Source organism: Vicugna pacos, chromosome 3 (assembly GCF_048564905.1).
Source record: "Vicugna pacos chromosome 3, VicPac4, whole genome shotgun sequence".
NCBI lineage: Eukaryota > Metazoa > Chordata > Mammalia > Artiodactyla > Camelidae > Vicugna > Vicugna pacos.
The window spans coordinates 47,829,669-47,854,028 of NC_132989.1; the positions used below are offsets into that span (position 1 = coordinate 47,829,669).

The following is a 24,360-nucleotide window of genomic DNA, read 5'->3' on the forward strand; positions in this document are numbered from 1 at the left end:
GTATCTTTCACTTCCTATCCTGGGGCTTCTCTGAATACACAGGATAGGAAACCAGCTGGAAAGCCTGCAGAAATTGTTTGTTCCTCATGAACACACTGCTTAGAAATGTGGAAGAGATAACACTCCATAGGGCAATACTTTATCAATGAAGAATAGGAGCCAACAGATAGAAAAACACTTTCTTCATTTGTCCCCTGGGTGGATAGTTCTGAGGAACATTTTATAAAGCTCCTCAAAAAGTTTTGAAAGTGTTGAGTCACACTGAGCTGTAGCTAATGTCATAACCACCCTTATATTGGTTAGAAAGAAAAAGAGAGATGGAGGGAGAGGAATGTTGAAAATAGAAATAAAGAGAATTTTTAGTATTGCAGAGTAATGAGATAACAGTTTGCATGCTAGCTCTGAGCTAAAAGATCTTTTTTCCCATTTGTTTTTCTACATTTTACTGGTAATTTCCTTTTGGTCTCAGTGAGTGACATTAAAATTTCTTGTTGGAAGATTGATTTAGTTGTGCCACAAAGTAAAAGCCTGCTTATTTGGTTACATTTGATGCTGACCAAATGTTCTTTTGAAAAGTAATTCTCACATCTGCCAACTAAATTCTATCATACATCAAATTAGATGTTAGGACTATTTCTTGCCATCTGTATTCTGTAAACTCTTTGAATGGTAATTTACCATGATTATACAGAATATATTTTTTAGATGAAAAATCTATTTTTTTAATCTGTGATGGACTTGTAATATGTTATCATGTTAATTATGAAGAGTTTTTGAGTTTAAAAAAAATCAAGTGTAGTTGTCACTTATCCCTAGGCACACAAAAAATTACACCTTCCAACACCTTGCATTTAGGTGAGACCATGTAATTGGTTCTGGACAATAAAATGTGTGTTAAAATAATGTGTGCCACTACCAGGGCAATGAATAGCCTCTTAGCGATTAGTTCGTGTGTTCCTTTCCTTGCCTGTGTTGGTTGTGAACATCCTGAGCTGAGATGTCAGAATCACAGGATGAAAGCCCCCTGGATACCTGAGTCACTGCATGGTGAACAGATGCCCTGGGAAGTAGCCTGGACCCAAATGGACTTTACATGATGAGGAATAAACTTTTGTTGTCTTAAACTGCTGAGATTTTTAGGTTACTTGTTATTGCAGCATGGACCCTTCTAACAAATACATCGAGAAATCTGCCAACTTGGGCTTTTACTTTCCAGTAGGGTGTTTATGGATGTATGGTTATACTTACTGCTATTTAGATAGTTATTTTGATTGAGTCTTCTTTTTAAAAAAGTGCTTCTCAACATACATAGTATGATAATTTAATAATTTATCTTCATATACATTATCATATTTATCTAAAATATGCTTTATACCTAATGTTTCTATTCACTTCACTGTTATCAACATGTAAGTGCATGGTGGCAATTATATTTGACCCAGAAATGTTGAACTCATCCATTTTATTTGTAACATTTGTCTTAGGACATGATTGATTATGTGAAATATGCTCCACCCGTTGAATTTTGTTGTTGTATTTTGTACTTGTCACATAGAATGCTTAACATGAAATATTTATGTCTCCCGAGAAGCCTTAAATATGCTCCTCAGCATTTGAAGTAGACAATGGTTGTAGTAAATATTTATTAATTGTAAAGCATGACACCAAAATTTATGAGATGGACTACAGGCACATGGAATTTCCATACTGAATGCCAATGTACACATTGATGTATAATGGATAATAAGGCTGACATCTCTGAAAATGACTGTAAGCTCTTTTGAGGAAAGAATCTATAAATATATTGAAAGGCATTACTTAGCTTTTTTCCCCTCTGTTTTGTTTCATTTATTTTCTCAAAATTTGGGAGCACAAAGAAATAAAGACTGTCTCTCCATTGTGCTCTCTTCCCTTGTGTCTATGACATTTTCCACTTGCATATTTAACCATTATTGAGTATCTAATCTGGACCAGGTATTGCTCCAGGTGATGAGGCAGAACATTTGAAAGACATAATTTTCCTGCTCTTATGGAACTTTACTAGAGACAATCAACAAAATAAATACATGTGATGATTTCATAGAGTAATAACTGCTATAAAGTTGATGTATTGTGGGGAGTGATCATAGAAGATCTCTCAAGGGAAGTAAAATGTTTTTTCAGTCCTTTTTTTCCCCCAGTTTTATTAGGAAATAAGTGATATACATCAACATATAAGTTTAAGGTGTGCAGCATGATTTAATGGGAAGATGCTATTTGAACCAAGATCCAAATGATGGGATCCAATCCCTGTAAAAATCAGAGCTTTAGAAACTTAGTTTGGTCCTGGAGTCCATGGAGATCTAAATAAAACAGTGTAGTAACTATCAACTGACATTGTCCAACTTAAATCTTCTATATGAAGAAATTACCAGGTACTACTACTTTTTTGTTTGGGATTAAGGAACAGAAAATGTGTTCCAGCAGCTATTCTTAGTAAAAATTCCCAATTTTAGATGCAAGAATCACCAACTCTATGGATCACACCCATTTATTTTTACATAGTCCTCTCCATCTTGCAATGAGCATATTACTGTAAGTATCAAGCTTTATATCTATATCACATTCCATTTTTTTTCTGGTAAAGTTGTCATATTTCTTATTCGCTATTTTTCATTTTTTATTGAAATTACTCATTATTTTTCATAATCACCTGCAGAACTACAGTACCTTCCAAATATCCACCCACACTGACTGGTTTCACTCCAACTCATTTCTCACACTGCAACTAAACTAAATTCTTTTAAAATGTCATTCTTATTACAATCCCTAACCCCCATACACACATATCTGAGATACTCTATTACCTTCTCTTTGCTCTTAGAATGAAGCCACCAGATCCTACTAGGCGCTAGAAGCCCCACATGATCCTTTTACGAATTCCTGCCTTCCTTGTTTTCTCTAGAATACAGCAATCAGTTAACTTTCTTTCATATACTGTGTCCCATCTCGCCACAAGTCCTTGCATATAGTGCTCCACCTGGAATGTTCTTAACTCATCTCATTTCCTAATGATTTCTTTACAGTTTTCAAACTCTGAATCATTTTACACATTAGAAAACATACATAGAATAACAAAGCAAACATTATTGTTTAGACATTATTTATAAGCATGCCCTTCGATAGCTCAGCTGGTAGACATTATTTATTGGATTAAATATTTTGTCAAACTTATTTCGGAATTTTTAAAACGTTGGATGTATTACATAAACATTGACAGTAACCTCTGTAGCTATTATTTCATTGTCTTCCTAACTTCAAATCAACCACTATTTTGAATCTGATGCATTCCCATTAATGATTTTATATCAAAGAGTTCCTCTGTCTTTATAATTATAATCTCTATCTAAATTTAGATAATAGGAGATTGGATAGAAGGTTAGGAAACAAAGAATAGCAAATTATCTGAATCTATTTGTTCCTGGAATTTCAAATAGCAAGTAGTAAGTGTTTAGACAGAGTAAGTTTTATAGAAAAATTTACCTGAATCTGTCAGTTCCTATGTTTGAAGAACAAGAGTTTGGATAGTGAAGGATCTCTAAATATGTGTGTGTGTGTAATTTTTTGCCATTTTTGAAGTGCAAATGAATAAGTGGAATCATATGGCTTACATAATTTCTACTTTAGCAATGTGTTTTGTAGACTTATCTATGTTGACCTATTTTACCCACTTTAATTGGTGTATATTATTGTATGATTATGCCATAATTTAATTATGCATCCTCTCATCATTTTCTTTTTTGTATTATAAGTAATGGCTTAGTGAACATTTTTTCATATTTTACGTATGCCTAAGTATAAGACTTTCTCTAGGATATATACTTACGAATACAATACCTGGGTTAAGGGCTTGGACACTGTCAGTTTTACAAGATATGGTCAAATTGCTCTCTAATGTAGATTTACCAATTCACCCTCCATTTACAGTATACAGGAACACACAGTTCTTTACTTGCTTCCCAAAACTTGGTAATGTCAACATATGATATATGTTTTATTTCCTATTTCACTGATAATTAATGAGATTGAGTAGTTTTTGTATTTTTATTGGCTGATTTTCTTTTTTGTGAACTGTCTACTCATCTATTTTACCTAAAGTTATATGGGATTATTTTTCTTTTTCATATTAATTTATAGAAATGCTTTATATCTAATATTAAAATATTAAAATATTTGTGTTTCAAATAACTTATCCCTATATGCCACTTCTCTTTTAACTTAGTTTATGATGTCTTTTATTGAAAAGAAAATTTTAACTTTAATATAATTGAATTTAGCAGCTTTTCAAAAACTTATAGATTTCCTTTTCTCTTTCTTCTCCAGAAATCTACCCTTACCTTAAGGTTATAAAAATACTCTCTTAACATATTCACCCCAAAATTTTAGAGTTTTCCAAAATTATTGTGCTTTAACATTGTATTTAGACCTAAATTTATGTCTGTGTATTATATAAAAGATATATTTTTATGATCATAAAAGTGTCTAAGTATTGTTTATTAAGTAGTTTATACTTTCCCTCACTAATTTACAATATCAGATTTCTCCTTCATCATGACTTCTATGCTTGATTCCATTTTAAAAAATTTATTCCTGTATCAATACTCACCATATTAGAACTTACTGTATAAAATGAGTTTTGATATTTGGTAGAGTAAGTTTTCTTTTTATTCAATAATGTTTTTGCTATTCTTGGCCCTTTATTCTTTCTTATGCATTTTCGAGTTAGGTTATCAAATTCAATGAAAAGTTCTATTTGAATTTTGACAAAAATTACCTTCAATTTAGAGATTAATTTGTGGAAAATTTACAGAATTTTGATATTCAGTTTTTAGTGCATGAACATTTTTAAAGTTTTGTTTTATGTCTTTAATTTCCTCCATAAATTTCTTGCACATATTTTTAAAAGAAATATTCCTAGGTATCTCATAGTTTTGATTACAATTAGACATAATATTCTTTTAAAATTTATTTTCTAAATGTTGACGTAAACATAGTTGCTCTTTATACACTACTTATTTTATGGATCATTACTCATGTATGTTACTTAAGAACCGATTTGAATCCCTCCATCCATTTCCTAACTCTCAGTACCTCTTTTTCATATACTTGCCACAGATGCTATTTGCCTTTGTTTTTATGATTACTTTATTAAACTTTATTTCTTCCACTAGACTTTATGTTCTGGGTTACAGATCATGTCAGTTTTTTTTTTCTTCATCTTTATATCTCCTATACTTAATGGTAATGCTTTGCACATAGCAGATATCTAACTAGCATTTTTTGAGTAAGTGACCATATGAATGAATGAATGGGCTAGTAGTATTATTTTTAAAGCAAGTTATTAATTATGCTTAGATCCTCAGAGTAAAAGAGAGGTAAAAGAAGCTTCTCTTCAGACATAACAGTTCAGTTCACACTGGAGACAAATCAGTTAATGCTAGCAGTCTTCAAAAGACTCAAAATTATCATCATTTAAGACTTGAAATTATGTTTTCACTAGCTCCTGTCTACTGATCATAACAACCGTCTTCACATAAAACATGAAATAAAGAATTGCAAAGAAGAGGAGAGAAATAAATGTCCTTCATTTTAAAGGCCCTTTAACAGTAAAATGCTGTAGAGTATTTATGTAAATCGACACAAATAACAAATGAAATTCTTCTCATCAAGACTATTAAAAGGGAGGCTCAATGAATTTATTGTAAATAAAGTACAACTCTTCACAATGCAACAATTCTTAACTGGGTTGCAGTTTGATGAACTATAAAGAAAATAGCTTAAATTTAATTTTATACTGATAGAATAACTAAAGTTTCAACACTTCTTCCAATTTAAATTACAAAGGAAGAAGAGTATATTAACTGTTGTCAAAATAATTGTTTACTTTTTCATCTATAGATTTTCCAAGCAGGAGGAGACTTTGAGCTTAGAAATGACCTTTTTTCCTAACCAAATCTTCTGTTAATAGCACATGAAAGGGAACAGAATTTCCCCCCAAATATGTCTCCTTGGCATAAGGATTATTTTAGGCTGATTATTTTTAAGAAACAGAAGACATAAGAAAAATTCTGCAAATCTGAAGAAGTCACCTTTTTGTAAGAAACATTTATATTTATAAGGGAAATCTCCATTTTTAAGAATGTCTTCCTCCCTATACCAGGAAGAGGAAGATGACTAAAATTCTAGAAACTCCTATCAGTGGAGAAGGCTTGGACTTTTATCTGCATAAAACTATACTTTTGTTTAGTATGCATTACCTGATAATCTCCCTCAACCCTCTAACATTTTTTTGTCTTTAGCTGGAGACGGCATTTAAGGTGGTGGCTTGGGCAATTTCTAGGAGTTACTCAGTTTTCCTGGGTATCTCCCAGTATACAGAAGGTATACATGCTATTAAATTTCTATTTGTTTTTCTCCTGTTAATCTGACTGTAATTACCTGGAGGAGGGTCTTAGCCAAGAACCTAGAAGGGTAAATAGAAAATTATTTTTCCTCCCTAACACACATAAAGCTAAATATTTGGCATAGATTATATTGATGAAACCAGCTATGTTTTCTGGATTGTGTATTTTAGTTTTTTCTTTTTGTCTAGCTTATATACATATTTCCTAGGAATTTTGGAAAGGTCAAGGAATCTAGCTAAGGAAGAATTAACTCTTATTTTCCACATGTACCCTGGATTCATATGCTATAGACGATTTGTGAATGATCAATGGCATCTTAATCGAGAAAGGTCTCATGAGAAACTCATAACCACTGCTTAGCTGGGATCAGCTATATAATTTGTGGAACCCAATGCACAATGAAAATGTAGGTCCCTTGTTCCAAAATATTAAAAGAGTCTCAGGAAATTGAGAACAGAGCATTCAACAAAGTGTGGAGCCCTTTTGAGTCCCACAGTTCCCTCATTCATAAAGTTGGGGCTTCTATATCTGCTTATGTAATTCTGACATTGACCCAGAGGGGGGTCAACTTGTGCTTCCTCTTTTTTGAATGGAAGCTGATGAAGTACAGATAAGGGACAGGTTAGCTTCTTAAAAGGGTTCCAGGTGAGCCCTAAAACATGAACTTTAACTGATGATAAACAACACTACTCAGCAATCCCTGAGAATATGCCAGACCTTCCTGAGTAAAGGCAACAGTGACTCACTATCATTGGAGTAATTTCTGTGACATGAACCATAATTGCATAATTAATTACAAATGTATTTTAATTATAAAATTTATTAATGATAAAATTCCCATTTCCCCTGTGTAAAAATTTTAGCATAAAATAACTGAAAAAAATTCATATTGTCCAAGTTAAAAAGACCTTAATTTGAAAAAGTACAATGCAGGTACTATTCTAGCTGATCTCAGGTTCTCTATGTACTGGCTTTTTTTTTTTTATGCACTATTTTTTGTTTTTTTTGTTTTTATTTTTTTGGTTCAAACTACTCTCCTTTTATTCTGGACCATATCAGTATGTCACCTACTACCAATTCAATATGAACTGCCATTCTTTTTTTTTCTTTAACTGCTCCTCCCTTCCTCCCTCCTAAAAAAAAGAAAAAAAAAAAAAGGAAAGATCTTTTAGAACTGTCTCCAACCTGCTAAAGTACTTTGTAAAGTGTAGAGACAAAAGCAGATGTTCAAAATGGTTGTTTCTGTTGCAGGAGAGTGAGTCCCTTAGAAAAGAAAAAGCGAGAACTATGGTCCTTTGGGCCTGACTTGGGTCACAGCTAGATATGAAAAGGTTAATATGGCAGGTAGAGTGGGCAAGAAGGTTCTAAGAGAAGGGGTGATGCTTGTCATCAGACAAAGGGCTGCATTATGACTCAAAGTGATGTTTGTTCCTTCTCTCAGTAAGATGCAGATGGAACAGAATTCAGCTCTGAAAAGGGGAAATGACAAAAGCAGGGGCAGGGCTGGGCTAGCCCATGTCGAGGGGGCTTGGTCTGTGGCATGGCTTCTGTCTCATCAGGAAAACTGAAATGGGGGCTAAATCAGCAGGATGGCTGTGTGAGGAAGCAGAGTGATGGCAGAAGCCGGGGCAAGCAAAGGTTGAATCAGAGAGAACAGCATGGGAGATCTGGGCATTAAGAGCAGTGACCCTCAGAGCTAGGAGTGTTCCAACATTTACAGAGCACTAGCAGGCATTGTGGAGGCAGGCAAGGAAGATATCTGACATGCATAGCCTTGCCATTAGGTGCTCTGGTACTACTAGGCAGAAAAGACATCAACAGTTTCATTATAACAGGATAACAACAGGTTTAGAAATAGACACAGAGTAAGTGTAGCAACACAGTGTTATACAACACAGAAATCCTGGGATTTCAAGGACAATGTTTATGACCGAATCTTGAAGAATGCAAGGACAATGTTTATGACTGAATCTTGAAGAATGAGTGGGAGGTCATTCTAAGTGAACAGAATAGCACAGAGCTATCAGTAAGGTATGAATCAGCCTGGTGTGCTGCAGAACTACAGGCAACTCAATATTTGCTAAACGTTGGCTTTCCAGGGAAAGAAAGGTAGGGAACGGAGGGATTAACAGGCTGTCATGGGAGGACTTGTTTGTCACACACCTAGGCTCTGACTCTTGGTATCTGAAATATTTTTGTATCTGAAATATTTTTAGAAGGAGACCAATAAGGCAAAATTGCATTTTACATTTTGTCAAAAGTAAAGAGATCTGAGTAGGGATAACCTATTGGCAGAGTGACCCAGTCAGGAGGTACAGCAACAACCTGCTGAGAACAGCTGAAGGCCTGGCCCAGGGGAGCAACGGAAGGACTGCAGAGCAAGGGGCATATGTGAAAGAGATTTAGGAGGTAAATATGTTGATTATTAATCAAATTGGTCTGTGGTTTAATGATGAGCTTGAGGGGAAGGAAATAAATAACTGTATCTGTGTGGCACTGAGAAAGGTAAGGTTGAATACCCCTTCAAAAAGTGTGTGAATTTGTTTTAGTGGCCTGTGGCATGTTACTCAGTGTGGGCTGTTATGCTGTAGTAAAAACCAAAACTTTCAGTGGCTTAACAGCAAGTTCATTTCTTGCTCATATCCTGCATGGATTGTGAGCAATCTCTGCTCCACACAGGCACTCAGGGATTCAGGCTGCCACAGAGTACACCCTTTTATATTTGCAGCAACTGACATGCAAATGACTTAAGTCATGTCCCAGCAACAGAGGAAGGATAGTCTGGAGACGTATATAGAGACATGTCTCACCTTAGTCAAGAAGTAACACACCTTTCTTCTGCTGACATTTCTTTGGTCAGAACTAGTGACATGTCCCCATTCAATTTATAATTTATATCATGGAAGCCTGATACATGTAAATCTCCAGTATGCCCAGAGGTGAAGGAGAACCGAATATTGATGGTAACTAGTGAATTACAGTGAAACCTAAGGTAATGCTAACCTATTCTGATGTGAAGTTATGTACCCTAAGGCAGGTAAGACTTGTCTGTGGGAAAATATTCACTGAACTCTCTTTGTAATAACTTGCTCTGTTCCAGGCCCTGTGCTAAAACTACACATATTAAAAAAATTCAGTAATTTAATCCTCATAACCATCCATAATACAATAAAATTAGTGACTTTTTGAACTTTAAGCCTAGGATAGAACTTTCAAGTGATTATTCTGGAATAAACTATTTTGCAGATGAAGAGCTGCTATCAAGAAGTATGAAATGAAAAGGCACAAACTCCTACTCATAAACAAGTCCTGGGGTGCGAGTAGAATTTTAAAATTTTCATCACAAGGGAAAAAACTTGTAACTATGCATGGTGATGGATATTAACTGGACTTATTGTGATTATTTTGCAATATATATATATAGTATATATATTTGTATACATAAAATATATACAAAACTAATATAATGTTACGTGCCAATTATACCTCAATTGAAAAAAAAACCTGAAAAACAAAGATGTTGGCAGGCTAACAAATAAAACTGACCATCCTATGAGCAGGAAACCCAGGCATTTTTATTTATCACAGAGGCTCATACAAAAAAGGACAAAATAAGATAATACGAAAAAAAAAAGTTAAATGATTAGTCTCAGATAACATAAAAAATGAGTCAGAGAGTTAAGATCAAACTCAGACAGAATTCTAAGTCCACAATTGTTTTTCCTCCATCACACTATTCCTCATGTTCCAAGGTTTGGATCCTAAAGATTACATGAAGGCTCTATGGCATTACGTACATACAGCTGGGCAAAATTACCAGTCTAAATCTCTCAGTAGAGAGTATAAAGAAGTGCTTAAATTATTATACTTTATTCAATATTGATCTAATCTCTATGGCTTACTCAGGAAGACATGACTGGTCATGTAAGTTTTAGAGATATCCCAAATGGCAATGCACTATTTGTGTTGAAAACCCTGTGGTTTAGTGGAGTGAGAAAAGGGTGCAGTTTTCCTCTTACTAATCCCATAAATGCTTATCAATGAACGCCCTATGATTTGGAGTTATATTTGACACTGACACTGCCAAACTGACTAGTACACATGACTAGGGGAACATATGGCACTCCTCTGGCCAATCCTTGTGGCTTACTATGTTGATTTTACCCACGAATTGCCATACCATGGCATTAACTAACTTCCTGATTTAAAATTCTAAACAAAATTGCAAAATGATATGAATTTTAATTACTAAATGCTACAAGAGATTAATTGTATTAAACTGGCACTTAGGTTGAGATACATGATCACTAATACAAGTGGAGTAAATATAAAAGCTAGTTTACTTTTCAGTTGCAGAATTTAACAAATACTATATTAAAGTCTACAGGCAAGGAAGAGATTTAATTCACCAGTGATTTATAAAATAGATAAGTAAAACCAAAGAAAGGGAGAGATACAGGTTATGAAATTAGACAACAAAGAGCTTTTATGAATGAAGAAATGTTTTTAGAAAAGCATGAGTGAAAGTTAGACTGCACTTCCCAAACTTTGGTGCTTACCTCGGAGGAGTATGCAGAGGCTATTTGAAGGTACACGGTTATTATAAACATGGGTGTGTTATGGGTAAAATCAAAGATTGCATGACTTTTTATGATATAGCAGGAATTGTAATGGAAGCAGGACACTTAGTCTTCTCTGAGGATACGTGTCATCTCTGCCATTAATAGTAGGATAGCAAAGAACTCTGAGAAACAGATGGAAAGAATTTCCAAATTGGACCAACATAAATTTTTGGTTTTATCATGTCTTTGGACTTTAGAGTAAAGGACTCAATTTATACTTCAGCAGATAAAGAAGAAGGAGAAGACCAAGAATTATTACCTTCCTTTGAACATGAACAGGACAACACTGTAGATAAATGATGACAGGTTACATTCAGTTACAAAGGTGGCAGAGCATCTAAGAAACTTCTGATTTCATATTAGAGGACAGAGGGTTGGCTGAGCCCTAGGCAACAGTACTCAAGACACCTGTCACGATGAGGATCCTAGTTCTGTCTACCCCTGCAGAATCTATGTCTTCCATTCCTCTTGGCATGGATTTGAATTGCATACTGAAACTGTGAAATAGAGAGACAGATTTAATAATCATTCCACTTAGTAAGTACAGCTGGGGCAGGTAATTAAACAGGTTTTCTCTTGCCAGCAGGCCTAAAGTGATGTAGCTCAGAGTCTTGGTCACACCACTGGACTGAGATGGAAACTAATATTAAACAGGACTTCTCTAGGCAGGTCCATGTCAGCATTACTGTTCTTAGCAAGCAGAAGTTATTAAAGGGAACTTGTCAGGCCGCCAGAGGCCTGCCAAATCATCAGTCTCAGGAATATTGGATTTATAGGCTGAAAAAATGAAAAGGAACTAGGCTAATTGAAAAATTACTATCATTGTTGTTGAGGTTAGTATTTAATAAAGTATGCTCATTTTGAATCTTTGATATTGTCATGATATGAATACCTAGTGAAACATTGGGGAAATAATTCCTCAACTTTTAAAATTCTTACTTTTTTTGACTTATGAAAATACACATTTAATTGATGTGAGACACAGTTGCATAATTGTGTGGAGGCTGAATAGCCACCAAACACAGGGAGATGAAAGTTGATTTTAGTTAAATAGCACTTTGTTAGGAAAGGATTTTTTGCTTGTTTGAAAATGGAAAGTCAAAACAGTTTAAACATTTTTCATTTAAAAAGGTATCACATATGTCTTCAGTTCAGTTAATAATTTTTCCTATATTTATGATTTCAATTATATATTGCTATATAACAAACTACTCCAAAATTTACCATCTTAAAATAGTAAACGACTTTATTACACCTCAAAATTTTCAGGGTCAGAAACTTGGTTAGGTGATTCTTCTGCCCCACATTGTGCTGTCCTGGGTCAATGGCGGTATTTAGCTGATGGCTGGTCTGGTCTAGAGTCCAAGGCAGCTGGTACCTTGCTGGGGACACATGGAAGTTGGGGCCCAGCTGTGCCTTTTTCTTTCTTTGTGGAATCTCAGGGCCACTCCATAAGGCCATATCAGCATGTACTGATTAACCACCACTGCAGTTGAGGTATGCTGCTAATTTAGTGATTGCTGATATCAATGATATATCTAATCCTAATTAGGACAGGGTATCAAAACTAAAAGTATTCTTCACATGTCAAACATAAGTTTCAACAAGTATTCTGGACAGCTTGTTGACATTTCAATCTTTTCCCACTGTCTGGGAAGGCATCAAACCTAAGTATAGGTTGATTCACTCCATGCTGTGGTTCCATTTCCAAATGGGTGTGTATGGCGGTACACAGAGAAGGGGCTTGGCTGGAGCAGAATTTTCAATGAATTCCCTATATTATGTGTTTTTGTTTGCTTGCTTTGTGGGGGGAGGAGGAAGAGGGTAGGAGAATTATAACTTCAGTGGCTTAAATAATGTTGTATTTTTCACCTTAAAATAAATTTTCTTTTATTAAAAATTTTTAAATTGTTATAAGACATATAGGAAAATAATCTCCTAATCAGTATGAACTTAAATTGCATGCATCATGCTAAATATAAAACATTTGGGCAGCTGTGTGATATGAGATATCTACAATTTAAATGAGATTAGAACAATGCAGAAATAAACAGAATTGGTACTGTTGCCTAAATACTTAAAATAGAATAAAGACATAATCTAAATCTATTACACAGATTTAAGAGGAAGCTAAGTTTCAGGGATAGTCACACAATAGTAAGCATTAAAATTAATAATACATTTTAAAAAATTAATTATTTTACTAGATAAAATTTGTGCATGGCCAAAAATTTATAAAATATATTAAATAGGTTATAGAGAAAAAAGTCTTTCCCTACCCCAGTTCTCTATCCAGCCAAGTCTCACCTCTGCCCCACAGAGAGCAAATATCAGCAGGTTTCTTTATGTGTGTACAAGCAAATATATGTATTAAGATTTTTCTATTTTCACAAACCTGTAGTGTTTTATACATTCTATCTAGACGCTGATATTTAACAATAAATCTGTCCATATCCACACATTAAGTGCCTTCCAATTTTTTACAGCTAAATAGTATTGCATTATAAGAATGCACCATAATTTAAACAGCTCCCTATTGATGAACATTTGTCTTCAAAAAAAACCTGTTTTATGCAATTAATAACCTAGTACTTATATTATTTAAAACACAAGAATATCCATGGAAAATTTTCCAGAAGTAAAATTACCTGGGTCAAAATACATGTATTTGCAATTTTCATAGAGGTAATCAAATTGATCACCATAAAAGCTGTGAATGTATACTCACTCTGGAAATATATGAGACTGACCTCTACACAGACTTATTAAGTATGAAACTGTAGTAGGGAAGGACAAATCTGACTCCATATTAGACCTATTCCTTTAGCTCTAACCCTGTGTGCTCTTTCCTTTGCTTGGTTCTGCACCTTTTGTAAAAGAATGTTGCCTATAGTGCGAAATATACAGGATGGCCCATTCTCAAGCCTCTGACCTTTAAGGGTATAACACTTCTCCATCCACATAGAGATAAAAAGTTGCAGAACAGAGAATAATATTTGTCTTGAGGAAGGTTTACAGGAACATGACCTGACCTATGTGGACAGCTGCAAGAACAAAGGATTCCAACACTAAGAAGTTTGCAACAACCCTTCCCTTTTTAGTATAAAAGGAGCCTGAATTCTGATTTGGGTAAGATGGTTCTCTAGGACATAAGTTCCCCAACTTCTTGGTCTGCTGGCTTTCCAAATAAAGTAGTTATTCCTTGCCCTAGAATCTCGTCTCCCCATTTACTGGCCTGTCGTACAGCGAGCAGAACAAGTTTGGACTCGGTAACAAAATGGAATTTTATTCTTTTTTCCAAAACGACAGGTTAAAAAGTGGCATTTCTGTGTCATTAATGTGTATTTCTTTTATTCTCACTGAATTTATGCTTTGATTTTCATGTTTAAAAGAACATTTTCTTTCATGTGAACTGTATGATCATATCCTTTCATGAAAGATTTCCGAGTTATTGGTTTTTTTCTTATTAATATTTCTTATAGTATTCTTTAATATTAATATTTAAGAAACTTTATATATTAGAGCTGAGACACTTTTGGCCTGATTTAGCAAATATTATTTCTTCATTTTTTGTTTTCCCTTTGACTATATGTATATATATATATATACACACACACACATATATATGTTTGCCTTACAAAAGTTCTTTACTTTAATGTAGTTAAATATCTTATGTTTAATGACTTCTCAGTTTTGATTTACAGTTAGGCTTTTTTTCTCCAGTTTTATAAAGTAAATCTCCCAGTCTTCTTCTGGTATCATTTAAATTCTTGTTTTGTTTATAATTTATCTTGGTGTCTGCCATGAGGTATGGATACAGCTTACTTTTCTCCAGTTACTCCAATGCCATTTAAATAGGTATCTTTTCCTCACCAAGGTGATATGCTAACTTTATAATCTTTCAAATTTTCATGTATATTTATATAGACTTCTGGACACTTTATTGTGGGCCATTGGTCTGTCTATTTACTTATGAGCCAATGCCTCACTCTTTTAATGTTGAAGATTTACTAACATTTATTAAAAATATATCATAAATATATTATTTCATAAGGCTGGTCTTTCTTTTTGACTTTCTTTTTCCTAGAGTTTGCTTGAAACGTTTCTTTGCTTATTTTTCTTTTTAAGCATTCTAATTAGTTGTGATTATGATTAATTATTAGTTTGTCTAATTAATATTTACTATTTTCATTTAGGTTGTATCAAATAATTGGTTGTTATTTGAGTATATGAAAGCTGTTGGTTTCTGAATATTAATTTAATATCCCTTTAGCTTATTGAATTTTTTCTAAGAATTTCCTAGTTTATTCTCTTGGGTTCTACAGATAAACAATTATATCTCAGCAAATAGTAAAAATTTTATATCCTCTTTCCAAAATGTTTTACCTCCAATTTCTTCCTCTATTTAAACTTACTGGCTTGTGAGCTGAGATAGACATATTTTTACCATGAATCTATTGACTTCTATCTCACTTGGTGCTATTAGGTTGAACAATATTTGATTTCTTTTTTCACCTGCAAAAATTGCATTCCATATAACTCAACCAAATGTTTACCAAGTATGTTTGCTAAATTTTTTCAAATGTTTTTTATTGTCTGTGGTGGTGATTTACAATAAAAACTTTGTGACAATATTTCATATGTCAGGTTGTGAATTGTTTTGCAGAGGAATACAACTCAGAGAAGAGAAAGAAGGAATATTGATGTGTTGGTCACAATTTTAAATAATGTGACCTGTGAGGATCACTCTTGGGAGGTGATTAAAACTTGAAGGAGGTAAGAGAGTGACCCATATGGATATCGAAAGAAGAATATGCTAGGTAGGGGAGGGGAAAGAGCAAGGAAAAAGTCTTTGAGGGACAAGCATGCCTGGAATGCTCTAGGAAAAGAAAGAAGGCCAGGGGACAAAGAGATTTAGAAATCAGAGGTAATGGAGTGTGAGATCACATAGGGTCTGTAGGCTTTTCAAAGTTTAGCTTTTGCTTGAGTGAGATGGAGAAAGAGCCTTAGAGTATACAGACTGGGAGATGAAGGAATCTGAATATTTTTAATCTTTTGGTAAATTTTGTGATCTTTACTCCATTTTTACAATATTTATGTATTGATTTTGTGCCATATCTTTTTTTAGTACATATCACTGAATAAGTTGGATTTTCCTAAACTAGCTATTTGTAGATTATTCCTATGGAAGAGGGATGTGAGAAGATCTTAGGCAGCATTCCAGACTTTACAACTTGAATCTCTCCTCCTGCTGCCATAGACACAAACCACTTCCTACAAATGTGGCTTCTCTGTGTGTCTTTGTGTACTCCCACAACACCCCATGTCTTCTGTTTCTTCTTATCAAGCTTGGTCCAAAGGTTGTGTTCTCTCCTGTTCAAGAGATGTAGCTTTTGCACTTCTGAGTGAGTCCCTCACCTGCTGTTGATGCTGTCAGAGAACTGCCTGGCCTTCTTACTTTGCTTTCTTTCTTCATGATTTCTAACCATCTAAACTCCTTTTTGGAAGCTTTCACACTTATGATGGAGGCAAGTTTATTATAGCTGCATCCTAATTCTCCTGAAAATTGATGTTACAGAGTAGTGTTCCTTTTCCTTGTTGTTTTGTTGTGATTTTCAGGAAGACAAAGGGAAACATCCTGACTTAGGTAGTGTGGTTTAATTTCATACGTCAACTTGGCTAATGTATGGTGCCCAGTTGCTTGGTTAAATTCTGTGATATTGCTGTGAATTTTTTTTTTTTAGATCTGATTAACATTTAAATCAGTATATTCTGAATAAAGCAGATTACCCTCCACAGTGTGGGTGGGCCTCATCCAATCAGTTGAAAGTCTTAAGAGAAAAGACTGTTTCTCTGAAGAGGAAGGAACTCTGCCATCAGACTGCCTTCAGACTCAAGACTACAACATCAGCTCCTGCTTCAATTTTCAGCCTGCTGGACTTCCTTACAAATTTTGAACTTGCCAGCCCCTACAACTGGGTGGGCCAATTCCTTAAAATAAATATCACTTTATACATGTTTATACATTCTGTTCATTCTATTTCTCTGGAGGACCCTGACTAATATAAGTAGCCATATTTGTAATGAAAATTCAATAACTAATTTGATGCAAATATTACAGAAATTTTGTAGAGAGATATTATTTAATAATATTTTATATTTATTCAGCCTTTATATAAGATTAAGGTTTTCAAAGGTATATTTATTATGACATGTATAATTCTATAGGACATTTTTGGAAGTAGTTTATTATGCTGGGTAACTATTTTATTTTCATTCTTGTTGTAGTATTTGAAAAGTATGGTATTAAAGCAGAAGGTCAAGGAGCTAACATTTTAAGGGATTATCATTTGGGAAGACTACACATATTAGGCATCAATAATTGGCAGATCATAGCCTGAAGATGGAGTGTAAGTCATCTTTGAGTGGAGACAGGAACATTCTAAATCTCTTTCCTACCTAAGAACATATCTAGTATTTCACAAGGCATTCTTTAACTACTATATATGCATTTGTAACAAAAATGCATCAAAGAGATGTAGTTTTAAAATAGTAACATTAAATATGAAAGAAACACAGTGATATCATATATTCTAGGTCTCTCCTCCAAAATACGTCTTAAGCATTCTTGTCAGGGTTATTAGAGCAGGCTGAGGGTCTTAAATTTAAATATACATTAAGAAAATCCCAAGGGTCATAAGAAAAATATCTAAACCTTAGTCATTAAAAATATAAACAGAGTAAATATCTTTTTAAATTGTCATTGTTTTGTGTGATTTTACATTCCTGTTATGCATATAGGCTTTGGCAGTATTCTAAATAAGTATATAAAACTATAAACAGTAGGTTTTTAACACAGCTTGAATAACTACAACTTAATATCCAATGTGAAAAACAGTATCTAAAGTACAGTTAACTATGGGAACACATTTATTCATAGCATATATGAGAAACTTATATTTTCCAAAGGATCTGGGCAAACCAGACACTTAGCAGTTATCAGAATTACCCCACAGCTTCCTCTTTGAAAGAAAGAACACTTCCTTACATGTTTCCATAAGGCACACTGCTTGGGAAAACTTCATATTCTTGAATGTGTGCTATGTTTTATAACTCTGGATGGACAAATTATTTGCAGAAGTGTTAGGTTGCCTTACATTTTCACTGGATTATTTATAAAATTCTTGGTGACCATAAAGATTGTATATGCTCCCCTAACATAACAATTGACTGGTTTATTGATTTAAACCGGAGGTTTCTGAAGACGAACGTATGTGAGAGTGAAAGATTATTAGATATAGGTTTTATACTTGATTTTATGTTGTAAAACCTTCAGAATCAAATGTACTCACCACAGAGATGACAGTGTATGGCCTATGATTCACCCACACAAAAAGGGCATCCTATAAAGAGAGGAAATAAGAAAATAAGCATAAATCACTAATGGTTAGATAAAACATTCAGATATTAGACTAAAATTTGTAGTATGTTGAAATAAGTTTCAAAGGATCTTTGTTGTATTCTATGTGAGATTTGGCCAAAGATTTTCTAATTTTTATTTTGTTCTTAAACCCATACCAGAGGAAGCATGTGAAAGTCCTTAAATAAATTATGAGGGTTTCCATTTCAACAACAAAAAAAGAAACAAATTCCTCAAGATGTTTCTTCAAGCCAGATCCATGAGCCAGAAAGTTTGTCAACATTTAAATGTGCTATAAAGAATATATAGTGGATTTTAATATCACTTTCTGGCCCACTTAAACGTGTAGCCAACAAAATTTTTTTTTCAGATCTGCTCTGGACCTTATTTTATGTATCCCAGGTTGCTCTTATTCCTAGGTGTTATGCTCAAAAATGTTCTTGCTTCAGAGAAGATAATGCTGATTCTTCAAAGGTGTTTATGTTTACACATGCCAGAGGCTCTTAAACCTATTAGATCAGAAATTACAAGGATACATTTTAACAGTGGCAAGATGCCAATCAAGGAGATTTCTCATTTATTAGTGGAGTGGGCATGCATTTAAACATGGGGAGAGCTAGTAGTACGATAACCACTGGCTTATGCTTATCTCAAAGTTCAGTCCTTAAACTATCAAATCTATCAACTGCTTCCAACGGCAGGAAAATGATGTGTAGAATATGGACTGCCTATTTACTTACTTAATACCAGGTATGACTATGTGGCAAAATGATGTGTAGAATATGGACTGCCTATTTACTTACTTAATACCAGGTATGACTATGTGGCATCATGGTGTTCTGAATTTCTCTCAGTCCTGTTCTTCAACATGGTCTCTTTTCTTCTGTTGAGCATCATGACACTTCCTTGCTATGCTAATAAACAACTTCCTACCTTCCCTCCTATCTCTGCAATCCTTCTACCCTCCAGCAACAGCTCAGCATGTTTACTGCTTAATCACTTCATGCCCAAGAACATGTAGGCTGTACTGAATGAGGCTTGTAATCAAACGATAGAGATCTACTTGATTATCATACACAACAGTAGCCCAATACAGGATTTTTTCTAATTATCTCCCCTGTGGTGGACATTAACCCCTGTTTGGTTTTCAATTATAACATCTATATGTCTTAGTCTTCAAACATTCCTAAGGGATATAATATCAGAATAACCATGGAGAACTTAGTCAAAGTACCAGACAAGCAGCTCCCTTTGATGACTTCCTTTTCTCTTCATGAAAATTTGGACTATTGTTAGGAGAGGGGCTGAAGGAACAAAGATGAATCAAATGTATTAGTTTTCAGTTAAATACTAATTCTCAGAATTCTCCCCAGATAATAACAAAAAGGAAATGTCATGTTAATTCCTCTTATGTACTTTTCAGATATGCAAGCATCATTCCTTTTCACCAAAATAATGTTCTATATGAGCTTGTTTATTTTCTGCAATCATTAAAATTGTGGGGTTTTTTTTAAGTTTAATTTAAGTGACTGTTTTAAGTACATGATTCCTTAGGATTTGAGTCAGACTTTACTATAGTAATATTATATTTAAAATAATTGTTATTGAAGTTTTCCCAGGGAAGTCTTCAATTAAATGTTGGTCAATATATATTCAGCATTTTTACAGATAATAACACAGGTCATTTTCCCTAGTATTTCACAGTTTTCCTGACAAATTCATAAAAGAGAAGACTGTTTCCTGAAAAATGTTGAATTTGGCAAAAATTAATATTCTTTTCATGTTCTTGGTCCCAAAAGGAGATACCATGGTGTCATTTCGTTTAAGCGTCAAGTTTTATTGATGATCTTAGTCAGAATTATTCATATTTTGCAGTTTCCTTGCACATGTCATTAACAGGGAGCTGCTTCCTTGCTTGTATGAATGTTTGATTTCTTTTTCTAGTTAAATAGTGAACCAAATGCAAAATCTAATACTTAGGGTAATCATGTGAATTTATGACCATCACTCAGATGCTGGGCTTTCAGAAATGAAACTGAATAGATCATATTTCTCCATAAATGTAGGTTTTACAGCTGAGATAGATCTAATATTGATAATCTCTTTATTTAACTGTTTCAAAATGCCATATGTGACTGAAAGCAACAGAATGGAAGTAACTATGTTTATAGCAAATGTGAAAGGAAATGAAAGTAAGATATGCAGTAAGCTTCCCGCTGAAGTGAGCATCACATCAGCGCTATAGTGCCGCAGCATTAGGGACAGCAATCAGCAGGGTGAAGGAAGGGACTGAAGTGCACTCACATGTAGGCTGAGGAAATTAAAATGGGAAAAATACGATGGCTATTTTCAGATGCTCAGAATCTCCTACACAGGATAACTTGAAGATTAAATTAAAACTAACTTAAAATCAGAGGAAAATACCTGTTGATTTAATCACAACTTTATGTGGTACAAAGTACACTTTACTAGGTCACATTTTCCCAGTATCTGCCATTGTCAGATCTGTAGTTTTACAAAACCATGGCTCAAAGTACAACAAAAATTTCAATTTAGGAGACTTTCCTTATTCTAAAATGGATTCTGACTTTGGCTTTTTCTTAGTTTTACATTCATTCATTTATCCTATGTGGTCTATGCAGGTGAAATTAGTTCAACAGAAAGTGCTATGGATTAAATTGCTTCCTGAAACTTCTATGTTGATGCTCCAACTCCTAATGTGTCTATATTAGGAGTTAAGAATTTTCAAAAGTAATTAAGGATTGAGTCCTAATCACATGGGGTTGGTGGCCTTATAAGAAGAGGGAGAACAATCTATCTTTTTCTCCACCATGTGAGGATACAGTGAAGCCAAGAAGAGAGCCCTTATGGTAAACTGACTGTGCTGGCACCCTGTCCCGATATCGGGCTTTCCAGGCTCCAGAACTTTAAGAAAATAAATTTTTGTTGTTTAAAGCACCCAGTCTATGGTATTTTGTTACAGCAGTCTGACCAGACTAAAAGAAAAAACATATTCATTCCAAACACATATCTATGCTCAGATGAAAGGACAATTATTTACCATTTCATTTAGTTTCCCAACTGTTTCTATAATGCTTGAATGTTTTAGCAGCCATGATGGTGACAGATCCACACAGGGGTTTTCTGAATACAGTTTTCAGGCTGCATTTGCTCACCACTCTGCAAACATTTGTCAAATTTCTTAGAATACAAAGGGATTCTGTGTTTAAAAAAAACAAGCAAACATAAAGCCCTGTTTGAAATCTCAACAATCTTAATGAGAATCAAATCAAGTTATTTAAGGAAATATTAGGCACAACATTTATAGATGCAAGAAATCTTTGAGTTTTTTTCCTGCAGAATTTAAATCCTCTAGCTATTCAACTTACAACTCAAGTTCTGGAATGTCTGTTTTAATATGTGTGGGATCTGGAAGGGACCCAAATGGTTATACATACTTTTAAAGAAAAAGGCAGGGATTTCTTTTAATTACCATTTGGAAAAAGGAGGTTATTATTTACCAAATTTATTCAAATATATGTAAAGGTGAGCAGATCACCCAGGATGAGTATAATAAATACCAGATTTTTAATCTCCAGATAAGATCCTGGAAGTATGGTAAAATTCTTAATAAAGCCAGTTATTTTTAAGCAAAATTAGATATCACAGCAAATGGACAGAGAAGAAGTGTACAAACTACATGATAAAAAAACTATATGCTTTTAAGTTGTGACATGAAAATTATTTTAAAATGAAAACAAACCATTTTAAGTTTCATCACATTAGAATTTATTTTCCTTGTTTACACACACATTCATTCATCATATATTTTAAGTATTTACTATGGGCATGCTTTGGGCATGAAAAGGATACAATGATGGCATCCCTGTCTTTAAGATTTTCTACACACAAAAATGGCCAATAGCTCTGAGATTTGGTAAGTTATAAACTTGGACTCAAGAGAGCCACAAAGACATTGTTATGAAATTCACTCTGTTGTAGTTTTCACAATTAAGTTCGTTAAATATGTTGCCAGTTATGAAAATCAGAAAGCAAACACTTTAACTAAAAAAATGTGTAATGGATTATTTTTGGCTCCAATTCAAACTTAAGATTGTCTCATGAAGACTTTGCCTCTTAAAAGCACTTGCAAACTATACAACATAAGTCACTAGAACAGGATTTTTCCCAAGTAACTACGCTTTTCTGCCTCCAGAAATGATCTGTTCTTGTTGCATTCATTAATACTTGTAAACACAGAGGGGAAATAGGACTGGAGAAACATGGCCCTTGTTCTCCTTTTCACTACTCTCTCTGTTTTTCTTTTCTCCTGTAGGTTGTGGGGAAGATCTGTCGATGTCAGCAGCATTGGAGACTACTTCATGGATTTGTGTGGTTTATATGGACAATCTATGCAGACTTCAGCCTTTGACTTCTCCCCTTAGCTTTGTTTCTTTTGCTTCTCCACCCAATTCACTTCTTATACTGAACGTTAGTAGGTACTGCCCTGGTTTGAGTAGTTTTTTTTTTTTTACATTTTTTTATTGATTCATAATCATTTTACAGTGTTGTGTCAAATTCCAGTGTTCAGCACAATTTTTCAGTCATTCATGGACATATACACACTCATTGTCACATTTTTTTCTCTGTGATTTATCATAACATTTTGTGTATATTTCCCTGTGCTATACAGTGTAATCTTGTTTATCTATTCTACAATTTTGAAATCCCAGTCTATCCCTTCCCACCCTCTACCCCCCCCCCCCCCGGTAACCACAAGTCTGTATTCTCTGTCCATGAGTCTATTTCTGTCCTGTATTTATGCTTTGTTTTTGTTTGTTTTTGTTTTTTAGATTCCACATATGAGCGATCTCATATGGTATTTTTCTTTCTCTTTCTGGCTTACTTCACTTAGAATGACATTCTCTAGGATCATCCATGTTGCTGCAAATGGCATTATGTTGTCGGTTTTTATGGCTGAGTAGTATTCCATTGTATAAATATACCACCTCTTCTTTATCCAGTCACCTGTTGATGGACATTTAGGTTGTTTCCATGTTTTGGCTATTGTAAATAGTGCTGCTATGAACATTGGGGTGCAGGTGTCATCCTGAAATAGATTTCCTTCTGGGTACAAGCCCAGGAGTGGGATTCCTGGGTCATATGGTAAGTCTATTCCTAGTCTTTTGAGGAATCTCCACAAAGGTTTGAGTAGTTTTTATCATTAGTATTTTAATATAATGAAGCATATATCTTTACAAATGCATTCTGCTACATTGTGATAAAATTATTAACATGATCTAATACTCACTGATTAGGTATTTGTGACATATGTAAATGTTGCGCTAATTGATTTTTATGTGATATCTATCCCATTGTTTTAGCCACATTTATCAGATCAAACACTTTGACAATTCAACCTAGTTTTGCCAAAATCAAGACTCTATATCACATAGATTCACTCAGACCTATTAAGCTTGTTTTATAGTTCTTCAGTGTCCATCTAAACTTCTTACCTCATCTCATTTTAGGCCCTCACATTCCTCAGTTTTGGCTTACTCAGTTTAGTTTCCATAATTCTTACAATAGACACAGACACAGTAAGTTATGAACTACTCACTGAAGAGCATTATTTCCCTGTTCTCCTTGGCACAATTTTGGGATCTGCTGTTTCACTGTGTCATGGGGAAATTGTTAGAAAGATGATATACAGACACAGGATGGGCTCTGAATGGTAGTTCAAAAGTTCCTGATAGACTTGACCACTTTGCTTATCTTCGGTATATTACTGTATATTAAAAATCATTTCATCTTTGTAAAGTTGCTATTAAAGAAAAGGATTTTGGGAAATAGATATCCTGGATTCTGGTCTTCC

General features: G+C 34.1%; 2 long non-coding RNA genes across 5 annotated transcripts in view; one reads left to right on the plus strand and one right to left on the minus strand.

Annotated features, from left to right (window-relative positions):
• LOC116278188 (uncharacterized) overlaps positions 1-24,360 on the minus strand; it is a 372,724-nt gene that overhangs the window by 78,045 nt on the left and 270,319 nt on the right. For all 4 annotated transcript variants that reach the window (XR_012071260.1, XR_012071262.1, XR_012071259.1 and 1 more), the window contains one exon: positions 18,418-18,468. This is a non-coding gene — a long non-coding RNA (uncharacterized lncRNA). The remainder of the gene's footprint in view (positions 1-18,417; positions 18,469-24,360) is intronic.
• On the plus strand, positions 7,936-9,828 carry LOC140689552 (uncharacterized). The gene is made up of 3 exons (XR_012064600.1): positions 7,936-8,552; positions 8,660-8,852; positions 9,690-9,828. It is a non-coding gene; the product is annotated as an uncharacterized lncRNA (long non-coding RNA).